We start from the raw sequence: 16,139 nt of genomic DNA on the forward strand, positions 1-16,139 counted from the left end.
GCCTTCCCTGCTAGCCCATCTAATAGTTCAACACCTTCCCCACCCAAACATGCCATACCTGATGTTCTGCTGAATTTTCTCCTGATTTCTTCACACTATCTAATGTGAATATGACTTCTTGTTTTTCTTGCTTATTGTCTAACTCTCCCCACTAGAATGTAGATTCCCCTAAACCAAGACTTCTTTTTTTTTTTACTGTTTCCTTTTCATCATTATATCCTTCACCCATAGAAGACTGCCTCTCACCTACTAGGTGCTTTCTATATATTAACTGAATGAATGAGTGAATGAAGGAATGGCATGATATGACTCTTTCTTAAATATTCTTCAAAATAGGCTGGTGGCATCATACCAAGAAAATAACAACAATCTTCAAAAGACGCATTATGTGGATAACAAAGATGTGATACACAGAGAGAGAGAGAGAAAGAGAGAGAGGGAGAGAGAGAGAGAAGAATATTATACAGCCATAAAAAAGGATGAGATCTTGCCATTTGTGACAACATGGATGGACAACACAGATACTAGGTGTAATAAATCAAACAGAGAAAGACAAATACCATGTGATTTCACTTATATGTGGAACCTAAAAAAAAAACAAAACAAATGAATAAACAAACAGAAAGCAGAATCAGACTTTCAAATACAGAGAACAAACTATTGTTGCCAGGCACCCCGTTAACCATTTTTAAATATGGATCTTATTGGGGCATCTGGGTGGCTCAGTTGGTTAAGCATCAGACTCTTGATTTCAGCTCAGATCATGATCTCAGGGTTGCGAGATCAAGCCCCACATAGAGCTTCACAGCAGAGTCGGCTTAGGATTCTCTCTCCCTCTCCTTTTGCCCCTCCCCCTCAGTCTCTCTCTCAAACAAATAAATAAAGTCTTTTAAAAAAATAAATAAATATGGATATTGTTGAGAATTTGGTAAGAGCAAGGTACCAACTGCCAGGAGGAGACACATACACCCAAAATTAGGGCTATAATTTCAGGGGGTTAACAAACTCTGAAATTCATCTAAATTCATCTAAAGCTCCCCAATTTAGAGTTCCTGATTTAGATAAATAAATTGCAGTCCTCTGTAAGTATAGCTCCTATAAATTGAGCCACTGATAGACATCAAGCTATGAGGAGTTAGAGATAATACTGCCTAACATTCCCTCTGGAATATAGTCATTCTATGTTGATAGTTAAGATAAATAATGTGTTTTATTTGAAATCTTCATAAAATATACAAAGATGCATTCATAGATTGATCTAAATGATCCACCCATAACATCTAGATCTGTGGTCAGTAATTCAATTTTCATAAAACACCAGAGTAAGCATATTACACATGTCACTGACTCTGGAGTTATTATTATAAACTTCAAACAAAAGGAGAAATAAAAACCTATATTCTCCTGAATTATAATATTATGGGTTTTCAGAAGAAAATCAGACTTCAACTTCTATCATAGAAAATTTTTTGTGTACCTTTATGTATCAAATTCTACTTAAATATAAAGGAGAATGATCTCAATTAGTGTTTGAGTGGAAGAAAGGAAATTATTTACAACTTGCTCCAATGATCTCACAAAGTCTCTAGGTTTGTAGAAAAGTTTATGAGTAGGAAAAGCAATTCTGACAATTCTGTTGCCTTGATGAGTAAACTCAATGAGCACCATCTGCCACTAATTCTTGCTTTTACTTTCTGCTAGACAGGCGCCCATTTTTCACTTAACACCATTTAAGTACTTTATTTAAATATAAATGAAAAACCCTACTTCTTCAAATGTCAAAATAAATATAGCCTGGTCTATCTCTACTAACCTTGTCATTTTAAGTACGTTTACTTTTATTTCTTCATTTAGGGCAGAAATTGGTGATGCTATTCCTTCCCATCAAGTAGCTGTTAAAGACTTAAATTATTTTAAAATTTAAAAAAAAAAAAACCCTTTCATCATTTTGATATAAGCATTTGTCACTCTGAAAACTTAATTTCAAGTGTTTTAATTTCTGATGTGGCTCTAATTATGTGATCTTGTTGCAAATTAATTCCTTGAAAATACAGAGGGATAAACTGTGATTCAGAGACGTAGGTACCATAAACTCAACAAAGTTGAGTCAGAATAGGCATCTTACCTACAAAGTAATTTAAAAATCTATATGTAAATTAACTCATTTAATTATTAGCTAAATATTTGGTAAAATATAAGTTACCATATGAAGGAATAGAAATATAAAAATCAATAATAAATCATTAATTTTAACTTGTTATTTTTAATAAGTAACATTATTTTATGACTTTTTTATATATCAAAGTTCCATAATACCAATATGAGTAAAGTACCATGGGACTTCACATTCAAGATAACAAACTAAACAAATAAACTGATCTTCTCTTACTCCTGAGATGTCTCTAGTATTACAGTAAAATAAATCATTATCAACCAATAGAACACAGAATGAGAAGGGAGCAGCAGCAAAAGAGAGATTTAAACAAATTTCTGGAAGATGAAGCAAAGATCAATGAAGTAGAATGAAGGAAGTGACCATGCAGGATATTTGGGGAAGGAGCTGTCATCAATGAAGAAACAAATTTACTTGGCAAAACTCTGGAGATGTTCCAAATGGTAAAGGGCAGAGTGATATGGGGCCAAAAGGAGAGACAGTTTGGGTCTGTATATGTAATATCTGACTTTCTTTATCCCCTCATGAACAATTCACAGTAGCCAAATCTAACTTCCTGTAACTGTCAGAGGAGTGATTTACAGCAAGAGAAACAACTCTGGCTAGTTTAAATAGGAAAATAAACAGTAAAATTATTGGGTACCTCACAGAACCTCAGTGAGAGCCAGAGGACTTGACTAATAAAGCACACAGTCAAGATTCTCACCCAAAATCCCATGTAAATTTCTCTAGAAAAGATAACCCTGCTACCATGCTAAGACATTGCATGTTATGATTGAAACCTCAGACTACTACTGAGTTCCTCTGAGCTCATCTGTTCTTCCATATCCCACACTTCCGATCTAAGATTTGGCATGAATGTCTCTCACTGATGCAGCCTAGTTCACAGTCTACATTTAGGCAGCCAGGAAACTTAAAAAAATAGGGATTTATAAGGTAGGGAAATCCCCAAACATAGATAAAATATCCAAAGATGTCAAATAGCCAAGAAGAATTTAAAAATTGTTGCATACACTCCTGTATATTAAAGGAATTAAAAAGTACAAGTTACTTGAGGAGAACTTGGGCTTTCAGTATAGACTTGACATGAACATGGTAAAGAACTTACCTGTTCTGCTAAAAGGCAGCTCCCCACTCAAGTGCCTAGAATAAAGCCTACCAGTTGACAAACACTGCTCATATGCACACAATTCACATTCTTTGTATTTTTCCCCTTAACAGCCATGTTGAATGAAGATATGAACTAAGACATGAAGACTTCAGCATAATGAAAAAATTTTGTAAAAAGAGGGGGGAAAAAAAAAAAGAAAACCTACCACAGGGGACATAGATAAATCAGAGTAGAAAAAATAGCTTTAATAAATGTTCATGAGTATCTTCAAGGACATTTTCAGAAGATGCTGCACCCATAAATTCAAAGAATGCTCTGACAAAGGAATCATCATCAGAAGAAAGAGCTTTAGAAAATCATATGCACAGTTGCAAAAACATTTTTCAATAGAAATGTTAGAAAACACTTTTGCCTAATTAATTCCTCCCCAAAAGGAAAAAAGAACAAAGAAATGCTTAAAGAAAAAGGTCAAATGATCCATATCCAAACAGCAGTAGTTCCAGAAAAAGAGAATAAAGAGAAAATGATCAATGAAATAAAATGAAAAACTTTTCCAGAGATGATAAGAGACACAAGTTTTCAAACTGAAGGAAAAAAAAAAAAAAAAGAAAAGTGTACCAAGTCCAAGGAGTAAGAATGGAAAAAAATATCCACTGCTAAACATATCACTAAGAAATTACAGAAGAGCAAAGAAGGGAAGACAGGAAACATTTCCAGAGAAGAAAAAAGTCTCTAAAGGAATGAGAAAGAGAATGGAAGCAAAGGTTTTATACCAAAACAATGAATACTAGAAGATAATCCAGTGATGACTGATGGAAAATTATTTACAGTGGAAAATTCTATTAGCCAGTCAAGCAAGTATCAGAGCAAAGCGAATATATTTTCAATAACACAATGACTTAGAAAATTTATATTCTATAAATCTCTTTCTCAGAAGGAATTTTACAAGGTATTCCAGGCAAATGAGAAGTAAACCAAGAAAGAGGGATTCAAGGATTCAGGATTCAGGAAAGAAGAACTACAACCCAGCTGATGGCTCCACAGGCTTGAGAATGACCAGTCCAGATAGCAGATGACCCCTGAAAGGAAATGACCAGAGGAGAGGCAGGAATGGAGGTAACTCAATGGGTAATATGATTCTGAAGCAGCAAAAATGTGACAAAAACAAAAAACAAAAACAAAAACAGAACCCACAGAATAGCACAAGGGAAAAAAGGAAGTCGTATTTCAAAATTGAAGCCACTAGACCAAATAAGAATATGAGTTCATGGTCAACAAAAAGAAGAATAAAACTGACCCCAAAAAAATAAAGAAGATTGGATAAAAACCTAAAAAATTAAAGATACAATGAAGAAAGCCCACCTACCTTCTCCCAACAAGAAAAAATAAAGTTAATTAGATAAAGCTTTATGGAGAGTCCGGATCTAAATGCGAACCAAAATAAAATACGGCATACTTTTTTTAAAGTAGGCTCTATACCCAACATGGGGTTGAAGTCAAGATCCCCAAACTCAAAGGTCGCATGCTGTATGGACTGAGCCAGCCAGGTGCTGCATATACGGCACAATTTTGACTAAGTGCAGAATTAAAGAATCCATTTGAAAGACAGAATAATCCCTTAACCTTGATTCTGAGAATATTCTCCTTTGGGTGGCTAAGGAGTCCATATTAAATGAAATAACACTTCTTGATTCTGCAGTGAATGATATTTATGGTCATAATAACATTAATGTTATTTATAGATTTTTCAACTTTTTGCTTCAACCAAAAGACAAAAATGAAAGATTCAATTAATTACAATACTAAATGTGAAATATTAACAATAGTCTCACTATACACTTCTCAAAACTTGGGCGGTATGATTGTATAAGAAGAGAGATTGGGAAGGCAAAGGGTGAAATATCCCAACCTGGTGATGGAGGGAGTCGACAGGAACTACCTGTAGTGAATGGGACAGAAATCGTGGAGGGAATTACAAATGTAACCAATTAAGAAGCTCAGGAAATTGGTATAATTATATGCAGGAAGAGAGAAAGAAAGAAGGCAAAACTAGTAAGCTAAATTCTCTTCTATGACGCTGTTTATGGTTGATAAATGAAGAGAAATCAGTATAAGCACATTACCCAGCCCTTCAGAGGAAGCCACAGGTCTAGGAACCAAAACCAGAAATGGTTCAAGTTAGTTGTTCCCAAGGTCAGCACGGAGAAGGTATGGGACAGGGGGTGAGACTTTTTTGATTGCAGTAGGTTTTTGTAACCATGTGCGTGGATTATTTTCATGTAAAATTATTACTGAGTCCTTTTAACTAAATAGAGGGTTATGAGATTTCAGAGAAAATAGCTACTAACAAAGTCCTAGGGGCCAACGAATCACAGAAGTGATATTTTAGTTTAACTCCAAGAAATACAAAAGAAGAGAGTACTGCTGTATTTCTTCCATTTTAAGGTTCACGAAATGTTAACATCTCTGACATCAAGATCTTTGTTAAAATCGATGTTATCTCACAATTACCGATAGCCCAGTAGCAGCTGTGATCGAGTTGTCATTGATTGCATACAGACAAACTGGGGCACTTTCCTCATGACAGACAGAGCAATTTTAACCCATCAATATTTCGGGCAACAAACTATTTAAAGACCATTTGAGGAAGGAAAAGGAGCCCTGAGCGATGTCTGAAAATCTTAGGTTGACATCTTACGGGAAGAACATACAAAGAGCCAGCATAAAGTTTGCAAAATGGACCACGCTGGTAGAAAATCTAAGAAACAACAGTGAAGCATTCTTTTATGAAGTGCTGTATCACAAGTATTCTTGATAACCCAGAATATGCTAGTGTTTGGAAAAATATTGACACCAACAGCGCTGAGATGAAAAGTAATTAAAAACAAAACAAAAACTAGATTCTGAATGTGAAAAAGAACTCCTTAACCAATTTCTTTGATTTATATCTTCCTTACAAAAGTGATACGATTTAAACAATAATCTTTATTTACTAATTCTAAAAGAGCTCTTCCTGTAGATATAAGACAAAAATTCTAAAGGTTGAGAAAGCATTGTAAAATGGCTATACAGGCAGAGCCTTTTCTTTCTTGGAGGTACAAAAATGATAGTATATTTTAAAAATTCATGATATCTAGATTTACAGAATTACAACTACCTAGAAAGATGGTAATTAGGAGAAATCAGAGAGATTACTTCTAGTTTGGGGAAATCATAACAGATACCATGGAAGAGTAAAGAGTTAAACTGTCCCCTTGAAGAATGGGAAGGCATAGAAAGCATATTTCAGTATTACAAAAGAGATTCACACAGAACCTATGGTCAGTAAAAACAAAGATTGGCCAAGGAATATCAATAAAAGACAGTAAGAACTCCAGTGTGCAAACTGATTAGCAAATTTCGAATCAAATGACCAAGAAGCCATTTGCCCGGATGACTGCTTTTTACAGAAAGAACGTTTTTTACATCCTGTTCGTTCTGTGTAAAAACCTTTTCTCCCTCAAATCAAAACTATGACTAGCAGTGTTGCCAAAAGAACCCAGATCACTAGAGAAATAGCCAGCTACCTCCTGGGTAGGTCTAATATGGTAAGTATGTCATAATTCTAAGAGATAACATCTTGATAACATGACAGCAGCTATAATTATTGGGTGTTTTTTATGCATGTGTCATTATGTTTTCTCTCTCTGTTGATAGTGTGTTTATCTATGTCTGTTTATAATTTATTTTCTCTTTTAGCTCCTAAACACCAACCAGTTTGGTTCAGAAATTTTGTTGGTGCATACAGAAATCTAATTGTTTGATTATCTCATGTTCATTGTTTCTCAATTTTCATAGGTTTAGACACCCAAAGAACAGCTGCTGGATAAAATAAAATGAGAAAATCTGATTCTCAGAAAAACTAAGTTGTCCTATGCCTTCACAAAACAAATATTTGATAGCAGCTGTTCTTAAACATGAGGTCACACTCTTAAAGCCCATTATAATACCATTATAAAAGCTCCTGAGAATCTCTGTTTCAAATCTTTAGCTATACTGTAATACAAACAGATAAAACATGTACATGTTCCCACAAACCTTACAGAAACTACTGGCCCAGGAGTAAAGCCTTTCTCTCTGCCCCCAACTTCTCTTCCTCTCTTTCTCATTCACTATCTTACCCATATTGTATACACATTAGTAAGTCTATATTGTTTCTGGATTTCCCCCCACTAATTGGCAAACACTTTTAAAATTAATATCACAATGCCCCTTACGAGGGTCTCTAGTTAAGTCATTTTCTTTTGCTAGTTCATAGTACTCTCACGTGATTCGAATACATGACTCTCTTCTTGGAGATCATCCACCCATCCCCCAGGCAGCGGCTCCCTACAGCTCTGTGCTCTCCTCAGGAGGTCTCCATGCTGTACTTGCCAGGGTCATAGCTCTCGCCCAGCTAAGCAGATCCCTGAAAGACTGCACTGGCCAGGCAAACACTCTCCTGCACTGGACTATATTCACTTTGGGGGAGACTTTCTGGGGTACCAAAAAATTGTGTAAGTGGGAAGAGCCTAACCTACTAATTTTATTGACTACATGGCTTGCTGACTTTCCTTCAGTGAGAATCAATATTCACAAAAGTTTCTCATGGTCCACCTTAAACATATTGAGTGTTCACAATTCTGAAAAAAATTTTAAACTCCCAAGTATGTAGAACTTGAATTGGACAGTAATTTTCACTACATATCCAGCATTGCTGTGTCTAATATTTCCTATAAATACTTATTAAAATTTAATTGAAAATTATATACTTGCATTAATCACATCTTTTTAAGCTTGGCATGTTGGCAATGTAGATTAAAGGGTCACATTGCTGGGGGGGATGTAAAATGATGAAAGCTGTTCTGGAATGTAGTTTGACAGATTTTTAAATGTTAAACACAGAGTTGCCATGTGACTCAGCAATTCCGCTCGTAGGTATATACCAAAAAAAGATAAAAACATACATTCACATAAAAACTTCTACACAAATGTTAGTAGCAGCTTTATTCATAACAGCCAAGAAGTGGAAACTTATCCAAATGTCCATCAACTGATGAATGAATAACCAAAAAGTAGTATACCAATATAATGGAATATTGTTTAGCTACACAAAAAGAATGAAGTAAAGATCCATGCTATAGCACAGATTAACCTTGAAAACTTCCTAAGTGGAAGTATTTGGTTGCTAAAGGCCCCATAGTTTTATTTATATGAAATATCCAGAACAGGCAAATCCATAAACACAGAAAGTAAATCAGTGGTTTTGAACACAGGAGGAGGAGGATTGGGGAATGAATGCTAATGGGTACAGAGTTTCTTTGAGGAGTAATAAAACTGTTCTCAAATTACATAGTGGCGATGGCTGCATAAATTTCATAAATCTGTTAATATACTAAAAACCAGTGAGTTTTATACCATAAAAAGATGAATGTTATGTGAATCACAATCCAATAAAGCTATTATTTTGAAAATATGTTCAAATGTCAGGTGTATTTCTATATGGTATCAACAGACAATGAATTTTTCTAAAGACACTATTTAAAATAAATGTTAAAACATGCAATTCCTGTGATAAATCTTATAAGAAGTTGTCCAAGAACTTCTAAGGAAAATATTAAACAACACTTATGTTTCTTATATCAGAGAAGACCTAATATATTGGGAGATAGTCATGGATTCTAGGACCAAATACTTAAAGGTATCAATTTCCTTTTAGTTGTTTATAGACCCAAAACAATCTCAATACAACCTCCATTAAATTCCTAACAAATTTTATAGAACTTGACACGCTGATTCAAAAACATGTATATGGAAAGGCAAAGGGCCAAGGAATACGCTATTACACTCTTGAAAAAATTGCACAAAGTGAGAGGATTTGCTACCACACTTACCAGATAGCAAAATTTAATTTAAATCTTCAGTAATTACGACAATGGGATATGGGCAAAAAAAGAGACCAAAAGCACAAATACTGGGCCCAGAAACACACCTATGAAATATTAACTCTTGATATTTGAAATAATAAATATTTGTTGTTTTAAGCCATTAAACTGTGAGGTAATTTGTTATACAGCAATAGGTTAAAAAAAAAAAAGTGCTGCTCACCAGTATTCCCAGATTTGTTTTCCTTTTAGCATCAAAGAAGATAACCCTCCCCATCCCCTTGAAGTTAAAACATACCACATGACTTCTTTTGCTCCTAAAATATGAGTGGTAACAATTCATGTCACTTCCAGACAAAGGTATTTAAAATTAGCTCATGATTATCCATGCTTTTCTTCCCATACCATACCAACTGGGAAAGGCCTTTGTTGCAGATTGTACAGCTACAGAATGATGGACAGTCCCTGAATTTAGACCTCTGAGTTACTAAGGACAGTTGCCCTGGAAAGTTGCTTTAATCCACAGGAAACTTGGCATGAATGAGAAATTAAGTTTTATGGCATTAAGTCAATGAGATTTGGAGATCATTTGTTACTACAGCGTAACTTACAGATACCAAGCTCAATCTCACTAGTAATTTAGTTCTTTAGAAATAAAAAATAATGAAATAACAACACATACCCACCAGATGGACAAATATTAAATGTTCTGAGAATACTAAATTTTGGCAAAAACATAGAGCAATGAAAGCAGGAATGTAAATTGGTAGTACATAGTGAAAAATGTGGCATTATCTAACAAAGCTACTATCTGCAATCCCTGTGATCTAGTAATTTGACAAACAGTTTTATATTCTTAAGAAACTCCTGCATCTATGCATCATGACACCTGTAGAAGAAGAATCATAATTGGTTTATTTATGGTAGAAAAATAAAAAAAGAAAGGAAGGGAAGGGAAGGGAAGAGAAGGGAAGGGAAGGGTGGAAGGAAGGAATGAAGGAAGGAAGAGAGAGAGAAAGGGAGCGAGGGGGACAGAAGTAGGTAGGAAGGAAAGAAGAGAAGAGAAGGAGGAAGGTAGGGAGGAATGGAAATGGCCCGATTATCATAATCAGAATCAGTAAACAATAAGATATTATATATGAATACAGTGAAATATATCCAGCAATGAAAATAAACAACAGCCACGGTCAGCAACAACCTCCAATCAACAAAAAAAATTACTGAGCAGCTCTTTTGGGCTAGGCCCTATTTCAGATACTGGGGATACAGCAGTGAGCAAAATAGGAAAAAAGTCCATTCTCATAGACCTTATATTCTAATCGAAATAAGGAAAAAAACAATAAATGAGAAGTCATATAGTATGTTAATGGGTGATAAGCACCATGCGGAGAAGCAAAGGAAAGGGAAAGAAGTGTATTGCAAGGTTAGAGGATGTGTAATTTTAAATGTGACAATCAGAGTAGGCTTCATTGAAAAAGAAGTATTTGAACATTTCAAGTGTATTCCAGGCAGAGGACACTGAAACGCAAAGGTAGTCTCTGATACAGTCAAGGAATAGCAAGACCAGTGAGAAGAACAGTAGGCAATGAGATCAGAGAGGTAAAGTGGATAGGAGAAAAGATCAGGCAGGGTCTTGTCGATGATCCTAAGAACTTTGGTTTTTAGTGCATATGAACTGGAGAGCCTTTGGAGCTTTTGAAGCAGAAAGGTGACGTGATTTGACATATGCAGTAAAAGGAGAACTCGGATTGCAGTTGTGAGAATAGATTACAGAAGACAAAGGATAAAGGCAGGGAGACCAGTTACAGGGTCCTTGCAATAATCCATGTGGGGTATAATGGCAGCTCAGACCAGGGTGGCAGCCATAGAGGTGATGAGAAGTAATTATATTCTGGGTCCATAAGAGAAAACAAAGAGGATTTCCTGACATGTTACACCTCAGGTATGAGGGAATGGGAGAAACTAAGATGACGCCAAGGTTTGGGGCCAGAGTAACTGAAACGTGGCTGGAAGTGAAGAAGATAGCAGATAGAGTAGACTTGGGCAAGATGAAGATTCTGCTGGGGTATGTAGAAGTGGAGATGTCTACTGGACATCCAAATGGAAATGGTGAGTAGGCAGCTGATACAGAGGTCTGAGGTCAGGAAGAGAAGTTCAGGCATGAGCTCTATCATTTCTGAGTCATCAGTATACAATGGTAAAGATCAAAGAGAAAAAATAAAGAGACTGTATGAAATCATCAGAGTATACAGAGAAAAGAACTTCCGAGGACTACATCTTAAGGCACTGGAAGAGTAAAACCTCTCAGAGAAGCTCCTGATTGGCAAAGGAGACAGGAGCGGCCAGCGAAGAAGGAGGGAAACCAAGCATCCTTGGTGTCCTGGAGGTCAGTAAGGAAGGAGTACCCTGAGCAGACAGTGATAACGGCTACGATGCTACCAACAGGTGAAGTAAGAGCAACACTGACGACTAACTATTGGATATTGGAAAGGTGATGTCACTGGTGACCAGGACAGGGGTAGTTTCGGCAGAATACTGAAATGGGTTTAAGAGATAATGTAGGGGTGCCTGGGTGGCTCAGCTGGTTAAGAGTCTGCTTTTGGCTCAGGTCCTGATCCCAGGGTCCTGGATCAAGCCCCACGTCAGGCTCCCTCCTCGGCGTGGAGCCTGCTTCTCCCTCTGCCCTTCTCCGTCACCCCGTTCATGCCCTTGCTCTCTCTCAAATAAATAAAATCTTAAAAACAAACAAACAAGAAAATAATGTGAAGAGATACACTATAGAATCGAACACAGACAACTCTTTTAAAAAGATTTTGCTTTAAAGCAGAGCGAAGAGTATGTGAGAGAGGGTTCTAGGAAGACTCTCTTCTGCCCTAGGTAAAAAGCAAACTTCCATCTTTAGCTGATAGATTCTCAAATATCCTTGATTTTGGATGTTCAGCATGTGTGTGAGAGAGGGTTCTAGGAAGACTCTCTTCTGCCCTAGATAAAGCAGAGCGAAGAAATGGCTTCAGCTCACAAACACGTAATGGAAGAGAACCTGAAAGAACGACTCCTAAGTGCAAATAACATTTTTTCAAGGTAAAACCAAACTTGTGATCAAGAAGGAACAAGCAAGCGGTCTCCAGTTATTGGCATGTTCTCTTACTGGTGTGGTGAATAATAGGGTATTTACCTTATATGTGTCTGTTATAATCATTTGCTATTATTATTTGTCAACCAGTACATTTATTTTATGTATCTCTCCTCTCTATATATGTCATATATATATATATATATGCTCAAAGGGTTACAAAAATTAAAGATTAATAAGATCATGTTCATGAAAAGACAGCAGATAATATCACTATTGCATCACAAAAAGTTTTAATAAAAAGTATGTGAGAAGGAATATTCCAGATTATAAACTGACCAAATTTGAATTGAAATTCCAAAAGGTTACATGTACTAGGTCTGGCCAGTAGGTGAACATTTGCGCCTTTCTGTTTTAATTAAAAGCGGAATTTGTAAATCACATAAAATCTCAAGAATTAGAGGAGACCGTAAGCCCTTTTCTTCATTTTTAACTCCACAGGATATGTTTTTTTAGTATGTGTGCTTGGTTCTCAGTATGAAAAACGCAGTACAGTATCTGCCAAGACAATTTTTTTTCTGGATATTTTAAGTTTTATTTCCCAGGTCTGCACAGATATTGCACTTCACAAATAAAAACCATTTGATTATATAATAGTGATCTAAGTATGAAGACATGACTGTTTTTTGGTTTTGGGTTTTTTTTTTTTCTTTTGGTAAATTCATTACAAAAGAGAAGCAGAGCTTTGGCCAGCCATGGTGATGCTCCCAAGCCATGAATGAATCAGGGGTAGACCCTGAGCAGTCAGATTCATCTACTGTTTTCCAAAAACCCCTAGAAGGCAGGGTATTTGAGTTTTTCTACTCTCTGTGATTCACCAACTAATTTACTTAACTCCTTGAGCATCGGTTTCAAAGGACCTGATCACCTGCTTCACCAGAGAATATGAGGCAAGATAATGCCTCAGTGAGTAAGGACACTTGCAGCCCAAAGCCGAAAAGGCCATGGAAATGAGGGAATGTGTTCACAAAAGAGTACTGTACTTGAAATCCACTCCACTCTCCCAAACTACACACACAGCACAGGCTAGGTGGGAATGCATTATTTTATTTTATATCAAAGCCACCAAGAAGAGCCAGAAATACTTCTAAAACCTATCCTAACTACTGATGACTATGTCTCAAATAATTTTAAATTGTAAGTAACAACAAAAGCCATTCTAAAATCCTCTGTCTGCCAACAAACCAACAGTTATTTGTTTTTTATCAAAAATAAACAAAAGGTAAAAAAATAAACAAAAGGTTCACTGACCCTTTGGGGCACACACTTCTTGTACAAATTTTTGTGGGGGTCAGTTCCTTATTTCTGGTTTATCTGCTTCACCTCTACTATTTTCTGGGCTTCATTCCAAGACAACTAAAATGCATTACTAAAATGGGCATCTCTGGTTTTGAGCTTAATTTCAGAGGCTTTGAAATGATCTGAAACCACTTTTTAAAATATTTTGCACACAACTATGCTAAAAAGTAACACATGTTGGTCAAGATCAGTTATTGATAGGAAAGGTACAATTTCTGTTTTCCTCCAAAACAATTTTTATTTCCTCCAAATACACAGTACTGAGAGAGAATTAAGTGCTGTGCTAAAGCCATGTGTTTTTGTTGTAGTGTTGCAAATATTGGCTGAAAGCTTAACATAATTCCTTAAGGCAAAGTAAGAGATGATCTAAATATTCACATATAAACTATACATTTCCGAACTCTTTTGTAAGCATTTTTCTCTTTAATTTCTGGTTGGAAAACCCTAAAGACACAAGTCATAAAGGCATACCAAACAAAATGTTGAGATCAAAATAGATTTTTAAAGTGTCATGAAATCATGAACCTAGCAATGTTTGCAACATGTTAAAGAGTTACAGAATTATACATTTTTAAGTTGGGAAGCATCTTAAATATTACTAAGAGGCCCCCAGGATCCAACCCTCTAACCGGACAAATGAGGAAAATGAGGCCCAGAGAGGTTAAGCTAACCCCAGCTGTCACGGATAATAAATGGCCCATCGTGGGATGCCTGGGTGGCTCAGTGGATTAAGCCTCTGCGTTTGGCTCAGGTCACGATCTCAGGGTCCTGGGATCGAGCCCCACATTGGGCTCTCTGCTCGGCAGGGAGCCTGCCTCCCCTCTCTCTCTCTGCCTGCCTCTCTGCCTCCTTGTGATCTCTGTCTGTCAAATAAATAAATAAAATCTTTATAAAAATTATTTTAAAAAATAAAATAAAATAAATGGCCCATCGTGCCAAAATCCAGATATTCCGACTGCAAATCCAGAGCTCTGAAAGAGCATTTCTTTCAATATACTTTAATACTTATGGAAATACATGTTAACAGAGGGCACTCCGGGCAGGCCCTCAATAGAAGGAACTCTTACAGCTCATCTGTTTGCAAACACAAGTCCTAGAAATAGCACTGGCAACAGCTAGTTTCTTAGGCGGCTCACCATACCTGGGGTCTCCACTGACTCCTCGGTTAGGTCTAGTTTTCTCACCTCTACGAATCCCTTTAAACAAGTGCTTTGGTTGGGATTGGGTTCGTTCTTTTGTTTTTCACATTTCTTTGGGGAGAACGGGAGAGGGTGAAAAAAGAGAAGCTGGGATTTAAACCACCCCTGCAGCGCAAGTTTGTTCTCTCCTCAGCCAAACCAACAAGTGTTTCCCGGAGCCCCAGGGCTTACTGGTTTACGTCGCAGTCCCTTCAGTTTCCAAAGTAGGAAGGAGACCTGAAAAAGAAGTTGGCTGGGGGGCGCGTCGCTTCGGGGGCACCAGGCAGGTGCGCGCCCGGGTGCGGCGGGCTGCGGTCAGACGCGCGCCCTTATCCTCCTCGCCCCGGGAGCCTCCCGATCCCCGGGCCGGGGGACCGAGAGGCCCGCCGCCCCTCCCGCCACCCCAGAGCGCTGACCCCTCCGGTGGAGCCGCTGGGTCGTCCCCGCACTCCCCGCCCCCCCGTGGCCCGCGGGCTCCGCGCCCGCCCCGCGCGCCCCAGCGCCCCGCTCCTCCAGCTGCCGAGAGCGGGAAAGGGGGCAGTAAGGGGTGGAGGAGAGAGAAGCGGGTCCCACCTCGTTGCCGGGGTTCAACCCACAGGGAAGACAGAGATGGCGGCGGCGCGGGGGCTCCGACACCTGCGTCTGTCGCGCGCGGCGGGCCGTGGGCTCTGCGGGCCGTGGGCTCTGCGGTGGGGCGGCTCCGAACTCCTCGCCGGAGGTGCTGGCAACTCTCCCGAGAGCCGAGCTCGGCGCAGTGTGGGGAGGAGGGGCCGGGGGGAGCGCGTGGGGTGGGGAGAAGGGAGGGAAGAGCCCGTGGCCGCAAGCGCGCGCCCCCCGCCCTCGGCGACGGCTCCGGGGCGGCAGCAGAGGACCCCAGCGCCCCGGGCGGCCGCGCAGGTGACCGGGGCGGCCGCGGGGAATGGTGCTGCGCGTGGCCGCGGGCCTGGCGGGAGAAGAGAAATGCTGGCGAAGGAGAACGGACCCCTTGCCTGCGGGGAGGCCGAGAGCCCAGGCGATCCCAGCAGGAAGGCGGCGCCGCTGCTTCAGGCAGCTGTCAGCTACAGCGCGCCCACCTCGCCGCTGGTGGTTCTCAGACTCTGGGCTAGGCACTGGGGTTCCCTCTGTTCCTCCCACTCCCAGATTTCCAGGCCTCTGCTGCATCACGGGCGCAAAATGCTACTATAAAGATTGCAATAATTGACAGGAGTGGAAAAGGAAAGCAAATTGGCAAAGACTAGAGGTAGTGAGGTAGTGAGCTTCCTGTCACCAAGTCACCAAGGATGTTTCAGCCAAGCATGTGGGTCATGTTTGTCAGGAAGGCTGAAGATGCACTCATGTATCT

At 38.7% G+C, this 16,139-nt stretch overlaps 1 protein-coding gene across 2 annotated transcripts in view; it reads right to left on the reverse strand.

Annotated features, from left to right (window-relative positions):
- The window catches only part of LEPR (leptin receptor), a gene marked incomplete at its 3' end in the record, with an annotated part of 84,039 nt that extends 68,575 nt beyond the window's left edge, over window positions 1-15,464 (reverse strand). For both annotated transcript variants that reach the window (XM_080801355.1, XM_080801356.1), the window contains exon 1: window positions 15,371-15,464. The remainder of the gene's footprint in view (window positions 1-15,370) is intronic.
- Window positions 15,465-16,139: the final 675 nt, after the last annotated feature.

Source organism: Martes martes (assembly GCF_963455335.1).
Source record: "Martes martes genome assembly, chromosome: 4".
NCBI classification, from domain to species: domain Eukaryota; kingdom Metazoa; phylum Chordata; class Mammalia; order Carnivora; family Mustelidae; genus Martes; species Martes martes.